At 42.9% G+C, this 10,586-nt stretch overlaps 1 protein-coding gene across 1 annotated transcript in view; it reads right to left on the reverse strand.

Moving 5' to 3' along the window:
* Window positions 1-10,230, reverse strand: part of SGCD (sarcoglycan delta) — a 292,141-nt gene extending 281,911 nt beyond the window's left edge. Inside the window, exon 1 of the mRNA XM_084884490.1 lies at window positions 9,994-10,230. The gene's annotated coding sequence lies outside the window, so the exon portion shown is untranslated. The remainder of the gene's footprint in view (window positions 1-9,993) is intronic.
* Window positions 10,231-10,586: the final 356 nt, after the last annotated feature.

The following is a 10,586-nucleotide window of genomic DNA, read 5'->3' on the forward strand; positions in this document are numbered from 1 at the left end:
GAAGAGCAGGCAGAAGGGTTGCACATGTGCTCTTAGAAGCCACAGGAAGGATACTGATTGTAAGAGTAACTTCCAGAGAACTGGGCACAGGCGTGAGATGATGAGTTTGTCACTTTGGGATCATTCCAGCTGCCTCTCTAAGGAATAGACTGCAGGGGACGAGGGTGCAGGTGGAGAAACCAGGGGCCTGTGAGTACTACTCTTGCCCAGAGAGAATATCCCAGACCAGGGTAGAGGTGAGGGAGAAGGTGTTGAATTGCCCTGTTAGAAATCTATTTGGAAGGTAGAGCTAACAGGATTTTACTGCTGCCCCAGGACATAGAGTGAATGCAAGAAAAGGACAGGAGTCAAGGAGAATGCCAAGGTTCTGGCTGAGCAGCAAGATGAGCGATGCTGCCATTCATCAGGATGGGCGGCATAGGAGACAAGTAGGCTCTGGGGCAGGAGGCAAACGGAGTGTGCAGAGGAAGATAGCTCCGTTTCGTCACATTGATTTAGAAATGCATAGAAGAATCCACCAGGGTGGTGTCACAAAGCCACTTCAAAGTACCACTGGAATTCAGCAGGAAGACGGGGCATAGAGATGAAATGTTTAAGTCTCCTGCATATCGGTATTATTGAAAGCCATAGCAATGGAACATGCATCTTTCACATATGTCCAAATATACATCTCACAGAAGCCCTGAGAAACTGAATTGCTAGATCTAAGTGTGTGTGTTAGTGCATGTGTGTATATCCATTGCTTTCTATTAAATAAGCAATAATTAGATGTTATTATTAAAGTTATCTTCCAAAGTACAACATCCCTTACATATAAATTTAAAATAGTAATCTTTGCCGAGTCTGCTTTGGCTCAATGGATAGAGCATCAGCCTGCGGACTGAAAGATCCCAGGTTTGATTCCAGTCAAGGGCATGAACCTTGGTTGTGGGCACATCCCCAGTAGGAGGGGTGTGCAAGAGGCAGCTGATGGATGATTCTCTCCCATAGATGTTTCTAACTCTATCCCTCTCTCTTCCTCTCTGTAAAAAATCAATCAGTAAAATATATTTTAAAAAGTTATCTTTGATGAATTGGAAGATATTTCTGTATAACTATAAATATTAATTCTTACTATTCTAGAGATTTAGATGTGTAAGGTGCCAGTTGAAATAGTTTCAGATAGAAATATAGTTTTGAAACACACATACATATTTGTACTAGTCATTCTCAGATATATGGGCTCAGACTTTTCTGACAACATTCTAGGGGATCAATATGATTAAAAGTATTTCAAAACATTTTTTTTTTAAATTAAGATACTGAGGTCTAAGAAATGAACAAATGTTCTGAAGGACTCCAAACCAGTAAATTGGTTAGGGTCTGGACTCAAACTCAGGCTCAATTTTCTTTCCATTTCATACAGAATGAGGCAAAGACTTGAATTTCCCTGAATATGATACAAGGTATTTAGAATTACCATCTTGGTATGTGTTTTGTGTGTAATACATGAACACGGCCACCACCTGACAGATTCATGTTTTCCTTCAGACCCTCCCATGGCTCTGTTCTAGGCATTTGGAATACAAATGAGCAAAAACACAGATCACACCCTCCCCCCTCCCACATTTTATGGCTGTGGTAGGAGGCAGTGAAGAGAGAGGCAGTAACAAAAATGAAAACCATGTTTGAAACTTCTGTTACAGAGAATAGTGCTATGGGGGAAAAACAAGAACAAAAGTGAGAAAGAGAGTCAAGAAAAGGGGGATAAGCAGTGCTGTGGGTTGGGGAGCAGAGCAGTTTCAAATGTTAAAAGCATGGGAAAGGCTGTCCTCATGGAGACGCTAATATCTGAGCAATGACTTGAGAGTCACTGAAGATTTGGCTGTGCAAACAACTCAGGCATCATTTTAAACATAGTCCTTGATGCTGCAAGTTGAAGATCAGAAAAAAAATAAATATAAACTGAATACCCCTGAACAGGAACAATAATTTCAAACACCTGACCACAAAATGTAATAGTGTCATTTTCACAAGCAAAGAACACTGCCTCTCCGCATCATGTCTTCGCCTATGGCCAGCATTCTGTATAGGAGCGACAGGCCCATTTCAACTAGCCATCTCTGTGTTGTACAAGGTCCGAGCTTCTTAAATCCCCATAAATGATTCTACCCAGAACAGATAATGACCCTCCCAGTCAAGCCAGTCACCACAGCTCTTCTGTGATTTGGGGACCAAGCTGTGTAATAAAGTAATGGTAAGCATGACTCAAACACATAAAATCAGAGAAGGAGGCACAGAGCTTGAAAGGAGCATGAACAATGCAAAGTTCAAAGACTAACAGCTGAGAAAGCCCGGTTCAGGGAGCTGACGTGGCTTAACAAGATCACAGAGTAAAGTAGTGACGAGGCCTAAGAAAGCTACACTGAAAACCAGCATGCTTCCCACAAACTCCACAGTCCAGTCTTTCCCCCTTAAACTGCTATTGGACATCATTTTAATCAAACACTGTACATAGGCTTTCTGAACAACACCCAAAGGCAAACCACAACAAAACCGTCAGCTTCCTAACACAAAGGAAGCACACAAAACCAATGACCATCACTTGGGTAATGGTTACTATGTGCCAGGCACTCTGCTAAATGCTTTCCTGAACTTGTTTAATCTTCACACACATATATTGATGAGATAGGTATCATCAATACCCTCGATTCACAGGGGAGGCAACTGAGCAGCAGAGAGGCTAAGTCACTTAGCTTGTTAAAGAATTTGAACAAAGAGTTTGTTAAATAATCTGGCTGAAAAGCCTGTTCTCTCAGTTCTCGTGTTCAATGCTACCAGATATAGCCATGTGTGTACACGTGGTCAGACAGTAAAATTACTTATTGAAAAATGTTTTTGTAACATTTCAAGCTAGAATTCCTCAAATTGGGTATTAATTTTAAGTTGATTCATCAAATACTTATTGAGCATCTACTGAATTTCAACCAGGGTGCATTCCACCCTCCTCCACCTCCTTTTCAGGTAATAAACCATCTTTGATATGTCTCTAAAACCCATTAGCTTTTATAACACCATGAAAAACAGCTACAACACATTAGATACCCCCTTTTATAGTGATTCAATAGTTCTATAAAATTAGCATCGACCCAGGAGATGCTCCCTTGACAACTGTGTTTGATAAGGTTCCTTAGCAATTTTCTGAGCTCTCAAAAACTTGCAGAGAAATCTACTGTCTAAAAGGAAATGCTCTTCATTTCATTTCTAGTCATGATTATTTGTATTTTTTTTTACATCAAAGTATCCAGAAACAAACATGGTGATAATAATACCTAAAAATTACTACACAGTGTGCTAAGTACTTGATATCCATTCACATATATGCATCTATTATATAATGGTACTATATGTACCACCCTTGAAATAATTAGGGGGGAAAGGTCACTCAGATGTATACATTCTGCAGTTCAGACCAGAAGGCCTATTTAGAGCTACTTATGAAAACACCTACAGATAAGAAAGGTGGGGGGCGATGACACTGACACAGCCCCTCTCAGAGGAACAGGAGCTGCCCACATCCCACCAACTCCTGTGGCGAGGATCAGTCCAGGGATGCTCATCTTCAGCCTTTTCTATGTCATATACCTTTGTACGTAATAGCTCAGTATGTTCAAATACTCTGTAACTAAGTCAATGAAACAGCTACACCAAATTATGTCTACCGACCAGCCATGGATTGATTGCCAGTTTGTGACCCACCATTGGCATCCTCAGCCTGCAAGACACCAGGAGCAGGGTCTTCAATGGCAGAAGGAAGACCACAAACCTTAGATGATCACGGCCAATGTTTGGAGCTAACGCCTGTCATTACGTGGTAGAAGTAATGCAGCCCAGACTCGGGTCTATGACCAGCACGCGTGACCACTGAGACAAGCAGGAGACTTTGGTAAGCATCTACTAAGCAGTAACAAAGAGAGAAACTGGCAACAGGAAGACAGGATGTAATTTAAAAAACAATAGAAGGAAAGAGCTAGACAGAATACAGAACAAGAGAGATGGAAGAAGGTAAGAGCAGGAAGGAAAGGGACAGTGAGGGGTGGCTTCTTGACCGTCTCAGGCTTTAAGCAGTCCGCTTTTATGCCCAGACCCCACACCCAGCCTGAGTCAGGGGAATGGGGAGGTGTTGAATGATTTGCTGGGAGAAAGGAGCTAACCCTGATACTTTCTTACTTGGGCTCAAGGAGAGCAGTTCCAGTGGCTGAATACTTGGACCCCTGCAAAGAACTGCAGGGTTTCCAGGAACTCAGAAATGCATTATTTGGAAGCCAGGGTGCTCACAAGAGAGTCTGATTTTATCACCCCGGCCAGGAAAAGTAGTTTGAACAAGGAGAGAGTTTCTAATCCCCAGCAATAGAGTCTTTATCAGGAAGCCATGCTCACTATTTAATAGGTGCCACTGCATTTATCGGTTCAAAGGAAGAATAAAGCCATCCCTTCCGCGTCCACCCACACACCGGAGCTCCATTAGGACAGCCAGCGGCCAGGATTTCCAAGCAAAGCAATCTCGCAGGATTCACACACGTAGTGAACCGTGGCGACACACGCCTCCTCCTGCCCCACAGACCTGTCTGACAGGCAGGCCAGGGCCACTGCTTACATGACCACCTTTCTAGAAGGCGGCTCACACTTGGCAGCAGAGATTTGAAGCAATAATGAAGAGGACCACCTTTCTGTGTAGCAGCAAAGGTGAAAGAGAGGGGACAGCGGACACTGCAGAGAAATTCGGGCAACGCAGGAAGAAAAAGCAAGCTGGATGAGTCAGTGCGAAATATTCTCTCCTCTAACGATTGTCTCACTTTATCATCTGCCTATTTCATTCTTTGCCTCATGCCATCTTGGTCAATATTGAAGTATAGAAAGCCAAATTACTAAATTCTTCATGCTAAGTGCATTACATGCACAATCTCATGACACACTATGGGGTACATACTATCATGTCCATTTTCAAGATGTTACAACTGTGGCACATGGAGGTGAAGTGACCTGCCCACGGTCACACAGCTAGGATCACAGCCCAGGCTCAGAGCCAGGGCTCAGGTCACAATATAACCATTATCTTTCTGCTACTAGATTATCCCATTCTCCTTTCTTGCTATTGCCCTCTTCCCCTTAGGTTAACAGATGTATGTTGTCTTCTTAGTGAAACAAGGACTGGTCAGATGACTGGAACTGAGTTTAGAGAACTACATTTTTCTCAGGAGGAGGTTAACTAGAACGTGTTCAGAGAAAAAGAAAGAGAATAGCACAGAAAGGGATGAGGGTAGATAAAATAATTCAAGATGCCCAGCCTTGGGAAAGAAAGACTAAGACATTCATAAAGAAATGGAAGAGCTTTTCTGGCTGGTGAGGCTCGGTAGTTGAGTGTTGACCTATGAACCAGGAGGTCACAGTTCAATTCTCTGTTAGGACATATGCTTGGGTTGTGAACTCATTTCCCAGTTGAGGGTGGGGGCAGAAGGTAGCTAATCAATGATTCCCTCTCATCATTGATGTTTCTATGTTCCTATTCCTTTCCCTCTGGCTTCCTCTCTGAAATAAATATATATATATATATATATATATATATATATATATATATATATATATATATATATATATATATATATATATATATATATATTTAAAAAAGGAAGAGCCTTAGAATTACAAAAATCATGTATTGTAATAACTAGAAAACACTTACGAGGCATCTGATCCCATTTCACAGATGGGCAAACTGAGATTCAGCTTTCAGTAGATTAAGGATGCATCCCAGCATTCCTGATTACTTCTACCTGTATTTCCTTCCCTTCACCTCACTTCTGCACCAACTACCACTACACCCTCAAATGTGGCTTAAGCTACTATGACAATGGCTATGGGTTACAAAGAAAGTATAGAGATACAAATTTTGCCCAATCTGAGGAGGCTTGACTTGAGAAATAACACTCCAAGCTTCCTCCCAGGGCAGGGAGGGTCTCCGTCACCACATCTGGCTGGCATCTGTTAGCAATGCTATAAATGGCACCCATGCAGTCAATAATAGCCTAGCCATGACAGTGTTAAACAAACGCAGTTCTGTGGACCAGTGTCTGGCTGGCTTCAACAGAATCTCTCAGAGAGCTTTTAAAAATAGAGGGATTCCCCTACTCTAATCTCAGAAAATCTGATTTAAGAAGATTTGAGAAACCATGGAACCAGGTAATTCCCAAGGGCCCTTCTAACAGTACGATTCCATTGCCATGCTACCTCCTCTAGCATGGTGCCAGCTATTACTGAGCCAACACATGTAACATGGGGCTCAGTCCCCAGAGTGGCAGGAGGCAGCCAATCAATTATTCCCTCTCATCATTGATGTCTCTCTCTCTCTCTCTCTCTCTCTCTCTCTCTCTCTCTCTCTCTCTTACTCTCCCTCTCCCTCTCCCTTCCTCTCTGAAGTAAATAAATAATATTTTTAAAAGATATTATAATGGCCAATAGACATATGGAAAAATTCTCAACATCACTAATCATCAGAGACTTGTAAATTAAAGCCACAATGAAATATCACTGCACACCTGTAAGAATAACTATCATCAATAAATCAATAAACAAGTGTAGGTGAGGATGTGGGAAAAGGGAACCCTCATGCCCTGCTGGTAAGAACAAAGATTTGTGCAGCTACTGTGGAGTTACCTAAAATAATTAAAAATAAAACTGCCTTATGACCCAGTGATTCCACTTTTGGGAATATAACCGAAGAAATATGAAACACTGATTTGAAAGAATATATGCACCTCTATTTCACTGCAACATTATTACAATAGCCAAGGTTTGGAAGAAGCCCAGGTGCTCATCAATAGATGAGTAGATAAAAAAAAAAAAAACTAAAAAAAAAACACCTCAGCAACAGCATAGATGGGCCCGAAAAGCATTATGCTCAGTGAAATAAGCCAGTCAGAGAAAGACAAGTACCGATGATTTCACTTATATATGGAATCTAATGAACAAAATAAACCAAATAGAAACAGATTGACAGCTATCAGAGGGAAGGTAGTGGCAGAGCTGTGTGAGAAAGGTAAAACGATTAAGAAAACAAACAAAAACCTCATAGACCCAGACAACAGCATGAGGATTTCCAGAGGAGAAGAGGGAGGGGGAGAGATAGAAGAGAGTAGCATGGGGATAAATGGTGATGGAAGGAGACTTGACTTGGGGTGGTAAATGCACAATACCGTACGCAGTTGATTTATTATGGAATTTACAACTGACATCTATATGATTTTATTAACCAATGTCACCCCAATAAATTCTATGAACAAGAAAATTGTATAAACAAATCACAGTATAACAGAAATGAATGAATCAGCAATGGAGGGACAGATCTTTTTTTCCAGTCCTGTTAAAAGGGGTCACTATATTACTCAAACTCAAGAAATTCTGAATACAGAGTAGCCAAATTTCTCTCCAATGGCAAAATCCACGATTCTAAGGACTTCCTTATATTATGAAATTATGAAACGAATATTAAACAATTTCATCAACAACATGGAACATGCCATTGGAGGTGGTTTTTAAAAGAAAATAAAAAAAATTGAGTAAATTCACTAGCATAAGACATACACAACATTTTGTACTCCCTCTCTGAGGTTTGTCTTCATACTCAAGTGTCCAGGAGCAGGGCCTGGAACCAGCTTTGCCCACTGTGATCATTCACCCAAATCCAGAGGGTCCCTTCACGTGATACCCCCACCCCAGCAGGAATATCACCGATGGAACAAATGTGGGTTAAAAATAAGGTCTTAAAAGCCTGGTCCCTCCCTGCTTAGGAAATCTGACCCCTCAGATGATGCCAATCTTACAAAATGTGCTTTCTGATTACTTCCAGAAGGCAGAGCAGGGCAGACTGACCAGGGGGCCTCCTATGAAGAGGGTAAAACCTTTTTCCTCACTGAGGCCATGGTTTATCCACACACGTCCAGTCAAACAAATCAGTGCCTACTGCTCTGTGCTGTTTCTAGAATGTGTTTCCCTCCTTTGCACAGATCTCCTCCCTCTGTCCTCACTGCCCAGTGTGTGGTGTGGCCACTCCTGTGTCCCTGCTGCCCACACCTCTGCCCTGGATTTCTTCCCTACCCTCCACTCCGGTGATCTCTGTTCAAGGAAAGCCTCTCTTATTTTCCTCCTATATTGCCAAAAAAGGGAAACTATAAAGGTTCTTCCAAGTTTTAGGCACGGCTGCTAGTAATCCTGCTACATGGAGTTGTCTATTCTGTGCGGGGCGTGAGGAGCACTAAATTTAGAGTCTGACATAAGAGCTTATGGAGGTTCCTTCTGCGCTGGCAGTGGGCTAGGCCAGGGTTCACGTGGGTTCCTAATCTGTCTTGGCATTTTGCTCGCCCAGTAGGCACTTGAGAAAAACATAGTGTAGTCACTGTCTCTCCTGACTTCTAAAAGCATGCCTTTCTTGTTCCGCGTCCTGCAGTTCCCAAGCCCTTCCCTTCCCAACCCAGCCCATCCCAGACCAACCCAACCCAAAGAGGAGGCTGATGAAGAAAACAGCTATGCACCATCTTTAGGCTCAAAAATCCTGCTGTCCCATTCCCTCCTCCAAGTGCAAAACCGTGGAGAAAATAAAATTGCTGGCTGAAAATTAAGTTCCACCAATAGGACACAGTGTCTGCCCATTCATCCTGTACACACACACACACACACACACACACACACACTCTTCATTTATCCATTAACCTTATTCTGTACTATTAGCTACTTGTTGAGAGATTTTAGAACTGAAGTAAACACACATCTGTTTTTATAGAGGCCCACCCTAATTGGCCTACCTACTAACCTTCTGCTATTCAAGAAGTATCCAAGAATCCATTCATTCATCTCTTTTCCCAACCGGACTCTTGGCCAAACCCCCGTTGGAAAACACCGTTGCTGTCACAGGTTGCCCTGCCAGGAATCACAACTCTGTAGTGAAATTTAGTCGACCTCTTTCTGAGCTGGACCACTTTCTTAGATGCAATTGCATTATTTTGCATATTTTATAACTGTGAAGCACAGAATAAGCTATAGCTTTCCCAAGGGAGTCAACATCTACATTGCATTATAGCTGATAGGTGTCACAAAGATTATTTAAAATTTGATTTAAAAAAAGGCACTCTTTAGTAAGGTGTAAAAGAAAATCAATTGATCAATAAAATAAAACCCACACCATTATGTCTCCAATTTTAACAATGATTTTGAGTAAATGACTGTTTTCTGTTACTCTTTAGTGATCTAAATATTTCAGAAAATACAAAAGTATTTTTGAGAGTAAAACTGCCAGTACTTTTTCAACTCAGAAAAAAGTAAAAAAAAAAATTATTATACAAACAAATACAAATGTTGATCCAGTATATTTCTAGGCAAATCTATCAATGGGCTCCTTCAATGATTGTCAAAACCTCATCTAATAATAAAAAGACGGCAGGAACGCACAGGCACACATCTGCTCCTGCACTCTGCAAGTGTCATCCAAAATAGAAACTTCAAACCCTACTCCCCTCCCGAAAGGAGAGCCATTTTCTGCTACAACACACTCCTCTGAAAACTCTCATGAAGCAAAGCACACAGACAATTTCATTTAAAATGATCGTTCCTGCCAATGAACTGTCCTTCCACACAGCGAAGTTCCAGAAGGCTGGAGCCGGGTGACAATACACACATCACATACTTTTCTTTTTGCACACTGAGTTGCTAGCTAACCCCACCCCCGCTTTCTGAAGTGTCTCAGTGCTGCTGAAAGTCAGATCTTGAAGGAAGTGGGGAAAGAAAAGATTCCAAGTCCACGCCACATGTTTAAGTGATGGAGTTCAAACACACACACACACACACACACACACACACACGCATACACGCATGCCCCCTGGGAAGTCGGAGTCCTTGCAAACAAACAGCAGGCTTAGAAAGTGGAGAGAGGCGTGGACATGCACGCACCCAGCAGCCCCCTACCTCTCTTGTCTGCTTCCCGGGCAGCTGTGAAATGGCCCTCGGTCCGGAGTGTGCTGAGAGGCTGTGACAGAGGGAGGCGGCTGGGGCCTGCCGAGTGCGAGCAGGCCCAGCCCGTGTTCAGAAGCTGCCCCAGTCAGATTTTCCAACTGTGGAACTGCAGCCAAGGCCCTGCCCATGCCTGAAGAATTTCCTGAACAGCATTCCCGTTCTCTTGCTGCCTGCTTTGAAACTGTACTCTGTCTGCACTTCAATACGGCTTTGTCAGGCCAACGCGGAGCTACTGGGCTGTCTCCAGCTATCAATGGGAAACATGTGTCCGGCCCGGCCTGGCTCCCCTGCAGCAGCGCCCATGGCATCTGCTGGGCTCACGGTCACAGCCACCAGGAGACCTGCTTCTAGAACCAGCTGGGATTTCTCAGCCATTCTCCACGCAGGCTCTGCTCGGTGGGGCTGGATGCTGGAGACACCTCTTTCTTCTGCTCAACATCTCCCCTGTGGGACTTGCTCCTTCCATTAACCTTTTCTGACACCCTCCCCCTCACCCCCTATTTAGCCCCTTGAGTCCTTGCTGGTCCTGACAACAAGCCTATTAG

The sequence above is a fragment of the Pipistrellus hanaki genome (genome assembly GCF_964339955.1).
Source record: "Pipistrellus hanaki genome assembly, chromosome: 5".
NCBI lineage: Eukaryota > Metazoa > Chordata > Mammalia > Chiroptera > Vespertilionidae > Pipistrellus > Pipistrellus hanaki.